A 13,407-nucleotide genomic window follows, 5' to 3' on the forward strand; every position below is an offset into this window, starting at 1 on the left:
ATGTTCTAAATCGACATGTACCTTGATAGCAGTACTAATGCAGCCAGTTCAATCAAAATGAAACTCAGTGGAAACTTACCTAGTGCTTTGTCATGTTGTCTCCCAACATAGAAAACTCATGCTACTCGGTTGATTTGTAGACGTTTGTGTTATAAAGGTATCGAATGATGTCAACATTTGGTGTTTGGATGTGAATGTTTTGTCTTAAAGCAGAGTAGACCTACTGCTTAGCCATTGTTGACATGATGACTTCCATGCTCTGATTGTATGAGGAAACGCCCACGAGAGATGTGCCCATTCAGACATGCAAGGTTTCTGTAGTGTAGTGGTCATCACGTTCGCCTCACACGCGAAAGGTCCCTAGTTCGATACCAGGCAGAAACATGCTTCTTGATAGAATGACATACACACCACTGCTGTTTAGTGGTTTGTTGCCAGTGTAAAGGCTATCGGCAAACTCTTCCCTTTAGATCCTCAAAGTGAGCTGTCAGTCTCATGTGATTGATACAGGAATGTTCTAAATCGCCATGTACCTTGATAGCAGTACTAATGCAGCCAGTTCAATCAAAATGAAACTCAGTGGAAACTTACCTAGTGCTTTGTCATGTTGTCTCCCAACATAGAAAACTCATGCTACTCGGTTGATTTGTAGACGTTTGTGTTATAAAGGGATCGAATGATGTCAACATTTGGTGTTTGGATGTGAATGTTTTGTCTTAAAGCAAAGTAGACCTACTGCTTAGCCATTGTTGACATGATGACTTCCATGCTATGATAGAATGAGGAAACGCCCACGAGAGATGTGCCCGTTCAGACAAGCAAGGTTTCTGTAGTGTAGTGGTCATCACGTTCGCCTCACACGCAAAAGGTCCCTGGTTCGATACCAGGCAGAAACATGCTTCTTGATAGAATGACAAACACCACTGCTGTTTAGTGATTTGTTGCCAGTGTAAAGGCTATCGGGGAGCGCTTGCCTTTAGATCCTCAAAGTGAGCTGTCAGTCTCATGTGATCGATACAGGAATGTTCTAAATCGCCATGTACCTTGATAGCAGTACTAATGCAGCCGGTTCAATCAAAATTACACTCCGTGGAAACTTACCTAGTGCTTTGTCATGTTGTCTCCCAACGTAGAAAACTCATGCTACTCGGTTGATTTGTAGACGTTTGTGTTATAAAGGTATCGAATGATATCAACATTTGGTGTTTGGATGTGAATGTTTTGTCTTAAAGCAGAGTAGACTTACTGCTTAGCCATTGTTGACATGATGACTTCCATGCTCTGATAGAATGAGGAAACGCCCACGAGAGATGTGACCGTTCAGACAAGCAAGGTTTCTGTAGTGTAGTGGTCATCACGTTTGCCTCACACCCGAAAGGTCCCTGGTTCGATACCAGGCAGAAACATGCTTCTTGATAGAATGACAAACACCACTGCTGTTTAGTGGTTTGTTGCCAGTGTAAAGGCTATCGGGGAGCGCTTGCCTTTAGATCCTCAAAGTGAGCTGTCAGTCTCATGTGATCGATACAGGAATGTTCTAAATCGCCATGTACCTTGATAGCAGTACTAATGCAGCCGGTTCAATCAAAATTACACTCCGTGGAAACTTACCTAGTGCTTTGTCATGTTGTCTCCCAACATAGAAAACTCATGCTACTCGGTTGATTTGTAGACGTTTGTCTTATAAAGGTATCGAATGATGTCAACATTTGGTGTTTCGATGTGAATGTTTTGTCTTAAAGCAGAGTAGACCTACTGCTTAACCATTGTTGACATGATGACTTCCATGCTCTGATAGAATGAGGAAACGCCCACGAGAGATGTGCCCGTTCAGACAAGCAAGGTTTCTGTAGTGTAGTGGTCATCACGTTCGCCTCACACGCAAAAGGTCCCTGGTTCGATACCAGGCAGAAACATGCTTCTTGATAGAATGACAAAAACCACTGCTGTTTAGTGATTTGTTGCCAGTGTAAAGGCTATCGGGGAGCGCTTGCCTTTAGATCCTCAAAGTGAGCTGTCAGTCTCATGTGATCGATACAGGAATGTTCTAAATCGCCATGTACCTTGATAACAGTACTAATGCAGCCGGTTCAATCAAAATTACACTCCGTGGAAACTTACCTAGTGCTTTGTCATGTTGTCTCCCAACATAGAAAACTCATGCTACTCGGTTGATTTGTAGACGTTTGTGTTATAAAGGTATCGAATGATGTCAACATTTGGTGTTTGGATGTGAATGTTTTGTCTTAAAGCAGAGTAGACCTACTGCTTAGCCATTGTTGACATGATGACTTCCATGCTCTGATAGAATGAGGAAACGCCCACGAGAGATGTGACCGTTCAGACAAGCAAGGTTTCTGTAGTGTAGTGGTCATCACGTTTGCCTCACACCCGAAAGGTCCCTGGTTCGATACCAGGCAGAAACATGCTTCTTGATAGAATGACAAACACCACTGCTGTTTAGTGGTTTGTTGCCAGTGTAAAGGCTATCGGGGAGCGCTTGCCTTTAGATCCTCAAAGTGAGCTGTCAGTCTCATGTGATCGATACAGGAATGTTCTAAATCGCCATGTACCTTGATAGCAGTACTAATGCAGCCGGTTCAATCAAAATTACACTTCGTGGAAACTTACCTAGTGCTTTGTCATGTTGTCTCCCAACATAGAAAACTCATGCTACTCGGTTGATTTGTAGACGTTTGTCTTATAAAGGTATCGAATGATGTCAACATTTGGTGTTTCGATGTGAATGTTTTGTCTTAAAGCAGAGTAGACCTACTGCTTAACCATTGTTGACATGATGACTTCCATGCTCTGATAGAATGAGGAAACGCCCACGAGAGATGTGCCCGTTCAGACAAGCAAGGTTTCTGTAGTGTAGTGGTCATCACGTTCGCCTCACACGCAAAAGGTCCCTGGTTCGATACCAGGCAGAAACATGCTTCTTGATAGAATGACAAAAACCACTGCTGTTTAGTGATTTGTTGCCAGTGTAAAGGCTATCGGGGAGCGCTTGCCTTTAGATCCTCAAAGTGAGCTGTCAGTCTCATGTGATCGATACAGGAATGTTCTAAATCGCCATGTACCTTGATAACAGTACTAATGCAGCCGGTTCAATCAAAATTACACTCCATGGAAACTTACCTAGTGCTTTGTCATGTTGTCTCCCAACATAGAAAACTCATGCTACTCGGTTGATTTGTAGACGTTTGTGTTATAAAGGTATCGAATGATGTCAACATTTGGTGTTTGGATGTGAATGTTTTGTCTTAAAGCAGAGTAGACCTACTGCTTAGCCATTGTTGACATGATGACTTCCATGCTCTGATAGAATGAGGAAACGCCCACGAGAGATGTGCCCATTCAGACAAGCAAGGTTTCTGTAGTGTAGTGGTCATCACGTTCGCCTAACACGCGAAAGGTCCCTGGTTCGATACCAGGCAGAAACATGCTTCTTGATAGAATGACATACACACCACTGCTGTTTAGTGGTTGTTGCCAGTGTAAAGGCTATCAGCGAGCTCTTCCCTTTAGATCCTCAAAGTGAGCTGTCAGTCTCATGTGATCGATACAGGAATGTTCTAAATCGCCATGTACCTTGATAGCAGTACTAATGCAGCCAGTTCAATCAAAATGAAACTCAGTGGAAACTTACCTAGTGCTTTGTCATGTTGTCTCCCAACATAGAAAACTCATGCTACTCGGTTGATTTGTAGACGTTTGTGTTATAAAGGTATCGAATGATGTCAACATTTGGTGTTTGGATGTGAATGTTTTGTCTTAAAGCAGAGTAGACCTACTGCTTAGCCATTGTTGACATGATGACTTCCATGCTCTGATTGTATGAGGAAACGCCCACGAGAGATGTGCCCATTCAGACATGCAAGGTTTCTGTAGTGTAGTGGTCATCACGTTTGCCTCACACGCGAAAGGTCCCTAGTTCGATACCAGGCAGAAACATGCTTCTTGATAGAATGACATACACACCACTGCTGTTTAGTGGTTTGTTGCCAGTGTAAAGGCTATCGGCAAACTCTTCCCTTTAGATCCTCAAAGTGAGCTGTCAGTCTCATGTGATTGATACAGGAATGTTCTAAATCGCCATGTACCTTGATAGCAGTACTAATGCAGCCAGTTCAATCAAAATGAAACTCAGTGGAAACTTACCTAGTGCTTTGTCATGTTGTCTCCCAACATAGAAAACTCATGCTACTCGGTTGATTTGTAGACGTTTGTGTTATAAAGGGATCGAATGATGTCAACATTTGGTGTTTGGATGTGAATGTTTTGTCTTAAAGCAAAGTAGACCTACTGCTTAGCCATTGTTGACATGATGACTTCCATGCTATGATAGAATGAGGAAACGCCCACGAGAGATGTGCCCGTTCAGACAAGCAAGGTTTCTGTAGTGTAGTGGTCATCACGTTCGCCTCACACGCAAAAGGTCCCTGGTTCGATACCAGGCAGAAACATGCTTCTTGATAGAATGACAAACACCACTGCTGTTTAGTGATTTGTTGCCAGTGTAAAGGCTATCGGGGAGCGCTTGCCTTTAGATCCTCAAAGTGAGCTGTCAGTCTCATGTGATCGATACAGGAATGTTCTAAATCGCCATGTACCTTGATAGCAGTACTAATGCAGCCGGTTCAATCAAAATTACACTCCGTGGAAACTTACCTAGTGCTTTGTCATGTTGTCTCCCAACGTAGAAAACTCATGCTACTCGGTTGATTTGTAGACGTTTGTGTTATAAAGGGATCGAATGATGTCAACATTTGGTGTTTGGATGTGAATGTTTTGTCTTAAAGCAGAGTAGACCTACTGCTTAGCCATTGTTGACATCATGACTTCCATGCTCTGATTGTATGAGGAAACGCCTACGAGAGATGTGCCCGTTCAGACAAGCAAGGTTTCTGTGGTGTAGTGGTCATCACGTTTGCCTCACACCCGAAAGATCCCTGGTTCGATACCAGGCAGAAACATGCTTCTTGATAGAATGACATACACACCACTGCTGTTTAGTGGTTTGTTGCCAGTGTAAAGGCTATCGGCGAGCTCTTCCCTTTAGATCCTCAAAGTGAGCTGTCAGTCTCATGTGATCGATACAGGAATGTTCTAAATCGCCATGTACCTTGATAGCAGTACTAATGCAGCCAGTTCAATCAAAATGAAACTCAGTGGAAACTTACCTAGTGCTTTGTCATGTTGTCTCCCAACATAGAAAACTCATGCTACTCGGTTGATTTGTAGACGTTTGTGTTATAAAGGTATCGAATGATGTCAACATTTGGTGTTTGGATGTGAATGTTTTGTCTTAAAGCAGAGTAGACCTACTGCTTAGCCATTGTTGACATGATGACTTCCATGCTCTGATTGTATGAGGAAACGCCCACGAGAGATGTGCCCATTCAGACATGCAAGGTTTCTGTAGTGTAGTGGTCATCACGTTCGCCTCACACGTGAAAGGTCCCTAGTTCGATACCAGGCAGAAACATGCTTCTTGATAGAATGACATACACACCACTGCTGTTTAGTGGTTTGTTGCCAGTGTAAAGGCTATCGGCGAACTCTTCCCTTTAGATCCTCAAAGTGAGCTGTCAGTCTCATGTGATCGATACAGGAATGTTCTAAATCGCCATGTACCTGGATAGCAGTACTAATGCAGCCAGTTCAATCAAAATGAAACTCAGTGGAAACTTACCTAGTGCTTTGTCATGTTGTCTCCCAACATAGAAAACTCATGCTACTCGGTTGATTTGTAGACGTTTGTGTTATAAAGGGATCGAATGATGTCAACATTTGGTGTTTGGATGTGAATGTTTTGTCTTAAAGCAGAGTAGACCTACTGCTTAGCCATTGTTGACATGATGACTTCCATGCTCTGATTGTATGAGGAAACGCCTACGAGAGATGTGCCCATTCAAACATGCAAGGTTTCTGTAGTGTAGTGGTCATCACGTTCTCCACACACGCGAAAGGTTCCTGGTTCGATACCAGGCAGAAACATGCTTCTTGATAGAATGACAAACACCACTGCTGTTTAGTGGTTTGTTGCCAGTGTAAAGGCTATCGGGGAGCTCTTCCCTTTAGATCCTCAAAGTGAGCTCTCAGTCTCATGTGATCGATACAGGAATGTTCTAAATCGCCATGTACCTTGATAGCAGTACAAATGCAATCGGTTCAATCAAAATTACACTCCGTGGAAACTTACCTAGTGCTTTGTCATGTTGTCTCCCAACATAGAAAACTCATGCTACTCGGTTGATTTGTAGACGTTTGTGTTATAAAGGTATCGAATGATGTCAACATTTGGTGTTTGGATGTGAATGTTTTGTCTTAAAGCAGAGTAGACCTACTGCTTAGCCATTGTTGACATGATCACTTCCATGCTTTTATTGTATGAGGAAATGCCCACGAGAGATGTGCCCATTCAGACAAGCAAGGTTTCTGTAGTGTAGTGGTCATCACGTTTGCCTCACACCCGAAAGGTCCCTGGTTCGATACCAGGCAGAAACATGCTTCTTGATAGAATGACAAACACCACTGCTGTTTAGTGATTTGTTGCCAGTGTAAAGGCTATCGGGGAGCGCTTGCCTTTAGATCCTCAAAGTGAGCTGTCAGTCTCATGTGATCGATACAGGAATGTTCTAAATCGCCATGTACCTTGATAGCAGTACTAATGCAGCCAGTTCAATCAAAATGAAACTCAGTGGAAACTTACCTGGTGCTTTGTCATGTTGTCTCCCAACATAGAAAACTCATGCTACTCGGTTGATTTGTAGACGTTTGTGTTATAAAGGGATCGAATGATGTCAACATTTGGTGTTTGGATGTGAATGTTTTGTCTTAAAGCAGAGTAGACCTACTGCTTAGCCATTGTTGACATGATGACTTCCATGCTCTGATAGAATGAGGAAACGCCCACGAGAGATGTGCCCGTTCAGACAAGCAAGGTTTCTGTAGTGTAGTGGTCATCACGTTCGCCTCACACGCAAAAGGTCCCTGGTTCGATACCAGGCAGAAACATGCTTCTTGATAGAATGACAAACACCACTGCTGTTTAGTGATTTGTTGCCAGTGTAAAGGCTATCGGGGAGCGCTTGCCTTTAGATCCTCAAAGTGAGCTGTCAGTCTCATGTGATCGATACAGGAATGTTCTAAATCGCCATGTACCTTGATAACAGTACTAATGCAGCCGGTTCAATCAAAATTACACTCCGTGGAAACTTACCTAGTGCTTTGTCATGTTGTCTCCCAACATAGAAAACTCATGCTACTCGGTTGATTTGTAGACGTTTGTGTTATAAAGGTATCGAATGATGTCAACATTTGGTGTTTGGATGTGAATGTTTTGTCTTAAAGCAGAGTAGACCTACTGCTTAGCCATTGTTGACATGATGACTTCCATGCTCTGATAGAATGAGGAAACGCCCACGAGAGATGTGCCCATTCAGACAAGCAAGGTTTCTGTAGTGTAGTGGTCATCACGTTCGCCTCACACGCGAAAGGTACCTGGTTCGATACCAGGCAGAAACATGCTTCTTGATAGAATGACATACACACCACTGCTGTTTAGTGGTTGTTGCCAGTGTAAAGGCTATCGGCGAGCTCTTCCCTTTAGATCCTCAAAGTGAGCTGTCAGTCTCATGTGATCGATACAGGAATGTTCTAAATCGCCATGTACCTTGATAGCAGTACTAATGCAGCCAGTTCAATCAAAATGAAACTCAGTGGAAACTTACCTAGTGCTTTGTCATGTTGTCCCCCAACATAGAAAACTCATGCTACTCGGTTGATTTGTAGACGTTTGTGTTATAAAGGTATCGAATGATGTCAACATTTGGTGTTTGGATGTGAATGTTTTGTCTTAAAGCAGAGTAGACCTACTGCTTAGCCATTGTTGACATGATGACTTCCATGCTCTGATTGTATGAGGAAACGCCCACGAGAGATGTGCCCATTCAGACATGCAAGGTTTCTGTAGTGTAGTGGTCATCACGTTCGCCTCACACGCGAAAGGTCCCTAGTTCGATACCAGGCAGAAACATGCTTCTTGATAGAATGACATACACACCACTGCTGTTTAGTGGTTTGTTGCCAGTGTAAAGGCTATCGGCGAACTCTTCCCTTTAGATCCTCAAAGTGAGCTGTCAGTCTCATGTGATTGATACAGGAATGTTCTAAATCGCCATGTACCTTGATAGCAGTACTAATGCAGCCAGTTCAATCAAAATGAAACTCAGTGGAAACTTACCTAGTGCTTTGTCATGTTGTCTCCCAACATAGAAAACTCATGCTACTCGGTTGATTTGTAGACGTTTGTGTTATAAAGGGATCGAATTATGTCAACATTTGGTGTTTGGATGTGAATGTTTTGTCTTAAAGCAGAGTAGACCTACTGCTTAGCCATTGTTGACATGATGACTTCCATGCTATGATAGAATGAGGAAACGCCCACGAGAGATGTGCCCGTTCAGACAAGCAAGGTTTCTGTAGTGTAGTGGTCATCACGTTCGCCTCACACGCAAAAGGTCCCTGGTTCGATACCAGGCAGAAACATGCTTCTTGATAGAATGACAAACACCACCGCTGTTTAGTGATTTGTTGCCAGTGTAAAGGCTATCGGGGAGCGCTTGCCTTTAGATCCTCAAAGTGAGCTGTCAGTCTCATGTGATCGATACAGGAATGTTCTAAATCGCCATGTACCTTGATAGCAGTACTAATGCAGCCGGTTCAATCAAAATTACACTCCGTGGAAACTTACCTAGTGCTTTGTCATGTTGTCTCCCAACGTAGAAAACTCATGCTACTCGGTTGATTTGTAGACGTTTGTGTTATAAAGGGATCGAATGATGTCAACATTTGGTGTTTGGATGTGAATGTTTTGTCTTAAAGCAGAGTAGACCTACTGCTTAGCCATTGTTGACATCATGACTTCCATGCTCTGATTGTATGAGGAAACGCCTACGAGAGATGTGCCCGTTCAGACAAGCAAGGTTTCTGTGGTGTAGTGGTCATCACGTTTGCCTCACACCCGAAAGATCCCTGGTTCGATACCAGGCAGAAACATGCTTCTTGATAGAATGACATACACACCACTGCTGTTTAGTGGTTTGTTGCCAGTGTAAAGGCTATCGGCGAGCTCTTCCCTTTAGATCCTCAAAGTGAGCTGTCAGTCTCATGTGATCGATACAGGAATGTTCTAAATCGCCATGTACCTTGATAGCAGTACTAATGCAGCCAGTTCAATCAAAATGAAACTCAGTGGAAACTTACCTAGTGCTTTGTCATGTTGTCTCCCAACATAGAAAACTCATGCTACTCGGTTGATTTGTAGACGTTTGTGTTATAAAGGTATCGAATGATGTCAACATTTGGTGTTTGGATGTGAATGTTTTGTCTTAAAGCAGAGTAGACCTACTGCTTAGCCATTGTTGACATGATGACTTCCATGCTCTGATTGTATGAGGAAACGCCCACGAGAGATGTGCCCATTCAGACATGCAAGGTTTCTGTAGTGTAGTGGTCATCACGTTCGCCTCACACGTGAAAGGTCCCTAGTTCGATACCAGGCAGAAACATGCTTCTTGATAGAATGACATACACACCACTGCTGTTTAGTGGTTTGTTGCCAGTGTAAAGGCTATCGGCGAACTCTTCCCTTTAGATCCTCAAAGTGAGCTGTCAGTCTCATGTGATCGATACAGGAATGTTCTAAATCGCCATGTACCTTGATAGCAGTACTAATGCAGCCAGTTCAATCAAAATGAAACTCAGTGGAAACTTACCTAGTGCTTTGTCATGTTGTCTCCCAACATAGAAAACTCATGCTACTCGGTTGATTTGTAGACGTTTGTGTTATAAAGGGATCGAATGATGTCAACATTTGGTGTTTGGATGTGAATGTTTTGTCTTAAAGCAGAGTAGACCTACTGCTTAGCCATTGTTGACATGATGACTTCCATGCTCTGATTGTATGAGGAAACGCCTACGAGAGATGTGCCCATTCAGACATGCAAGGTTTCTGTAGTGTAGTGGTCATCACGTTCGCCACACACGCGGAAGGTTCCTGGTTCGATACCAGGCAGAAACATGCTTCTTGATAGAATGACAAACACCACTGCTGTTTAGTGGTTTGTTGCCAGTGTAAAGGCTATCGGGGAGCTCTTCCCTTTAGATCCTCAAAGTGAGCTGTCAGTCTCATGTGATCGATACAGCAATGTTCTAATTCGCCATGTACCTTGATAGCAGTACTAATGCAGCCGGTTCAATCAAAATTACACTCCGTGGAAACTTACCTAGTGCTTTGTCATGTTGTCTCCCAACGTAGAAAACTCATGCTACTCGGTTGATTTGTAGACGTTTGTGTTATAAAGGGATCGAATGATGTCAACATTTGGTGTTTGGATGTGAATGTTTTGTCTTAAATCAGAGTAGACCTACTGCTTAGCCATTGTTGACATGATGACTTCCATGCTCTGATTGTATGAGGAAACGCCCACGAGAGATGTGCCCATTCAGACTGGCAAGGTTTCTGTAGTGTAGTGGTCATCACGTTCGCCTAACACGCGAAAGGTCCCTGGTTCAATACCAGGCAGAAACATGCTTCTTGATAAAATTACAAACACACCACTGCTGTTTAGTGGTTTGTTGCCAGTGTAAAGGCTATCGGGGAGCTCTTCCCTTTAGATCCTCAAAGTGAGCTCTCAGTCTCATGTGATCGATACAGGAATGTTCTAAATCGCCATGTACCTTGATAGCAGTACAAATGCAATCGGTTCAATCAAAATTACACTCCGTGGAAACTTACCTAGTGCTTTGTCATGTTGTCTCCCAACATAGAAAACTCATGCTACTCGGTTGATTTGTAGACGTTTGTGTTATAAAGGTATCGAATGATGTCAACATTTGGTGTTTGGATGTGAATGTTTTGTCTTAAAGCAGAGTAGACCTACTGCTTAGCCATTGTTGACATGATCACTTCCATGCTTTTATTGTATGAGGAAATGCCCACGAGAGATGTGCCCATTCAGACAAGCAAGGTTTCTGTAGTGTAGTGGTCATCACGTTTGCCTCACACCCGAAAGGTCCCTGGTTCGATACCAGGCAGAAACATGCTTCTTGATAGAATGACAAACACCACTGCTGTTTAGTGGTTTGTTGCCAGTGTAAAGGCTATCGGGGAGCGCTTGCCTTTAGATCCTCAAAGTGAGCTGTCAGTCTCATGTGATCGATACAGGAATGTTCTAAATCGCCATGTACCTTGATAGCAGTACTAATGCAGCCGGTTCAATCAAAATTACACTCCGTGGAAACTTACCTAGTGCTTTGTCATGTTGTCTCCCAACATAGAAAACTCATGCTACTCGGTTGATTTGTAGACGTTTGTGTTATAAAGGTATCGAATGATGTCAACATTTGGTGTTTGGATGTGAATGTTTTGTCTTAAAGCAGAGTAGACCTACTGCTTAGCCATTGTTGACATGATGACTTCCATGCTCTGATTGTATGAGGAAACGCCCACGAGAGATGTGCCCATTCAGACATGCAAGGTTTCTGTAGTGTAGTGGTCATCACGTTCGCCTCACACGCGAAAGGTCCCTAGTTCGATACCAGGCAGAAACATGCTTCTTGATAGAATGACATACACACCACTGCTGTTTAGTGGTTTGTTGCCAGTGTAAAGGCTATCGGCGAACTCTTCCCTTTAGATCCTCAAAGTGAGCCGTCAGTCTCATGTGATCGATACAGGAATGTTCTAAATCGCCATGTACCTTGATAGCAGTACTAATGCAGCCAGTTCAATCAAAATGAAACTCAGTGGAAACTTACCTGGTGCTTTGTCATGTTGTCTCCCAACATAGAAAACTCATGCTACTCGGTTGATTTGTAGACGTTTGTGTTATAAAGGGATCGAATGATGTCAACATTTGGTGTTTGGATGTGAATGTTTTGTCTTAAAGCAGAGTAGACCTACTGCTTAGCCATTGTTGACATGATGACTTCCATGCTCTGATTGTATGAGGAAACGCCTACGAGAGATGTGCCCATTCAGACATGCAAGGTTTCTGTAGTGTAGTGGTCATCACGTTCGCCACACACGCGAAAGGTTCCTGGTTCGATACCAGGCAGAAACATGCTTCTTGATAGAATGACAAACACCACTGCTGTTTAGTGGTTTGTTGCCAGTGTAAAGGCTATCGGGGAGCTCTTCCCTTTAGATCCTCAAAGTGAGCTGTCAGTCTCATGTGATCGATACAGCAATGTTCTAATTCGCCATGTACCTTGATAGCAGTACTAATGCAGCCAGTTCAATCAAAATGAAACTCAGTGGAAACTTACCTAGTGCTTTGTCATGTTGTCTCCCAACGTAGAAAACTCATGCTACTCGGTTGATTTGTAGACGTTTGTGTTATAAAGGGATCGAATGATGTCAACATTTGGTGTTTGGATGTGAATGTTTTGTCTTAAAGCAGAGTAGACCTACTGCTTAGCCATTGTTGACATGATGACTTCCATGCTCTGATTGTATGAGGAAACGCCCACGAGAGATGTGCCCATTCAGACATGCAAGGTTTCTGTAGTGTAGTGGTCATCACGTTCGCCTCACACGCGAAAGGTCCCTAGTTCGATACCAGGCAGAAACATGCTTCTTGATAGAATGACATACACACCACTGCTGTTTAGTGGTTTGTTGCCAGTGTAAAGGCTATCGGCGAACTCTTCCCTTTAGATCCTCAAAGTGAGCTGTCAGTCTCATGTGATCGATACAGGAATGTTCTAAATCGCCATGTACCTTGATAGCAGTACTAATGCAGCCAGTTCAATCAAAATGAAACTCAGTGGAAACTTACCTAGTGCTTTGTCATGTTGTCTCCCAACATAGAAAACTCATGCTACTCGGTTGATTTGTAGACGTTTGTGTTATAAAGGGATCGAATGATGTCAACATTTGGTGTTTGGATGTGAATGTTTTGTCTTAAAGCAGAGTAGACCTACTGCTTAGCCATTGTTGACATGATGACTTCCATGCTCTGATTGTATGAGGAAACGCCTACGAGAGATGTGCCCATTCAGACATGCAAGGATTCTGTAGTGTAGTGGTCATCACGTTCGCCACACACGCGAAAGGTTCCTGGTTCGATACCAGGCAGAAACATGCTTCTTGATAGAATGACAAACACCACTGCTGTTTAGTGGTTTGTTGCCAGTGTAAAGGCTATCGGGGAGCTCTTCCCTTTAGATCCTCAAAGTGAGCTGTCAGTCTCATGTGATCGATACAGCAATGTTCTAATTCGCCATGTACCTTGATAGCAGTACTAATGCAGCCAGTTCAATCAAAATGAAACTCAGTGGAAACTTACCTAGTGCTTTGTCATGTTGTCTCCCAACGTAGAAAACTCATGCTAC

At 43.2% G+C, this 13,407-nt stretch overlaps 3 non-coding genes across 3 annotated transcripts; all 3 read left to right on the forward strand.

Moving 5' to 3' along the window:
* The first annotated feature begins 3,373 nt into the window (after positions 1-3,373).
* On the forward strand, positions 3,374-3,446 carry trnav-aac (transfer RNA valine (anticodon AAC)). The gene has a single exon. It is a non-coding gene; the product is annotated as a tRNA-Val (tRNA).
* Positions 3,447-7,460: 4,014 nt separating this feature from the next.
* trnav-cac (transfer RNA valine (anticodon CAC)) lies at positions 7,461-7,533 on the forward strand. The gene has a single exon. It is a non-coding gene; the product is annotated as a tRNA-Val (tRNA).
* Positions 7,534-10,527: 2,994 nt separating this feature from the next.
* Positions 10,528-10,600, forward strand: trnav-aac (transfer RNA valine (anticodon AAC)). Its single transcript has one exon. It is a non-coding gene; the product is annotated as a tRNA-Val (tRNA).
* The last annotated feature ends 2,807 nt before the right edge of the window (positions 10,601-13,407 follow it).

This window comes from Brachyhypopomus gauderio, unplaced genomic scaffold (assembly GCF_052324685.1).
Source record: "Brachyhypopomus gauderio isolate BG-103 unplaced genomic scaffold, BGAUD_0.2 sc51, whole genome shotgun sequence".
NCBI classification, from domain to species: domain Eukaryota; kingdom Metazoa; phylum Chordata; class Actinopteri; order Gymnotiformes; family Hypopomidae; genus Brachyhypopomus; species Brachyhypopomus gauderio.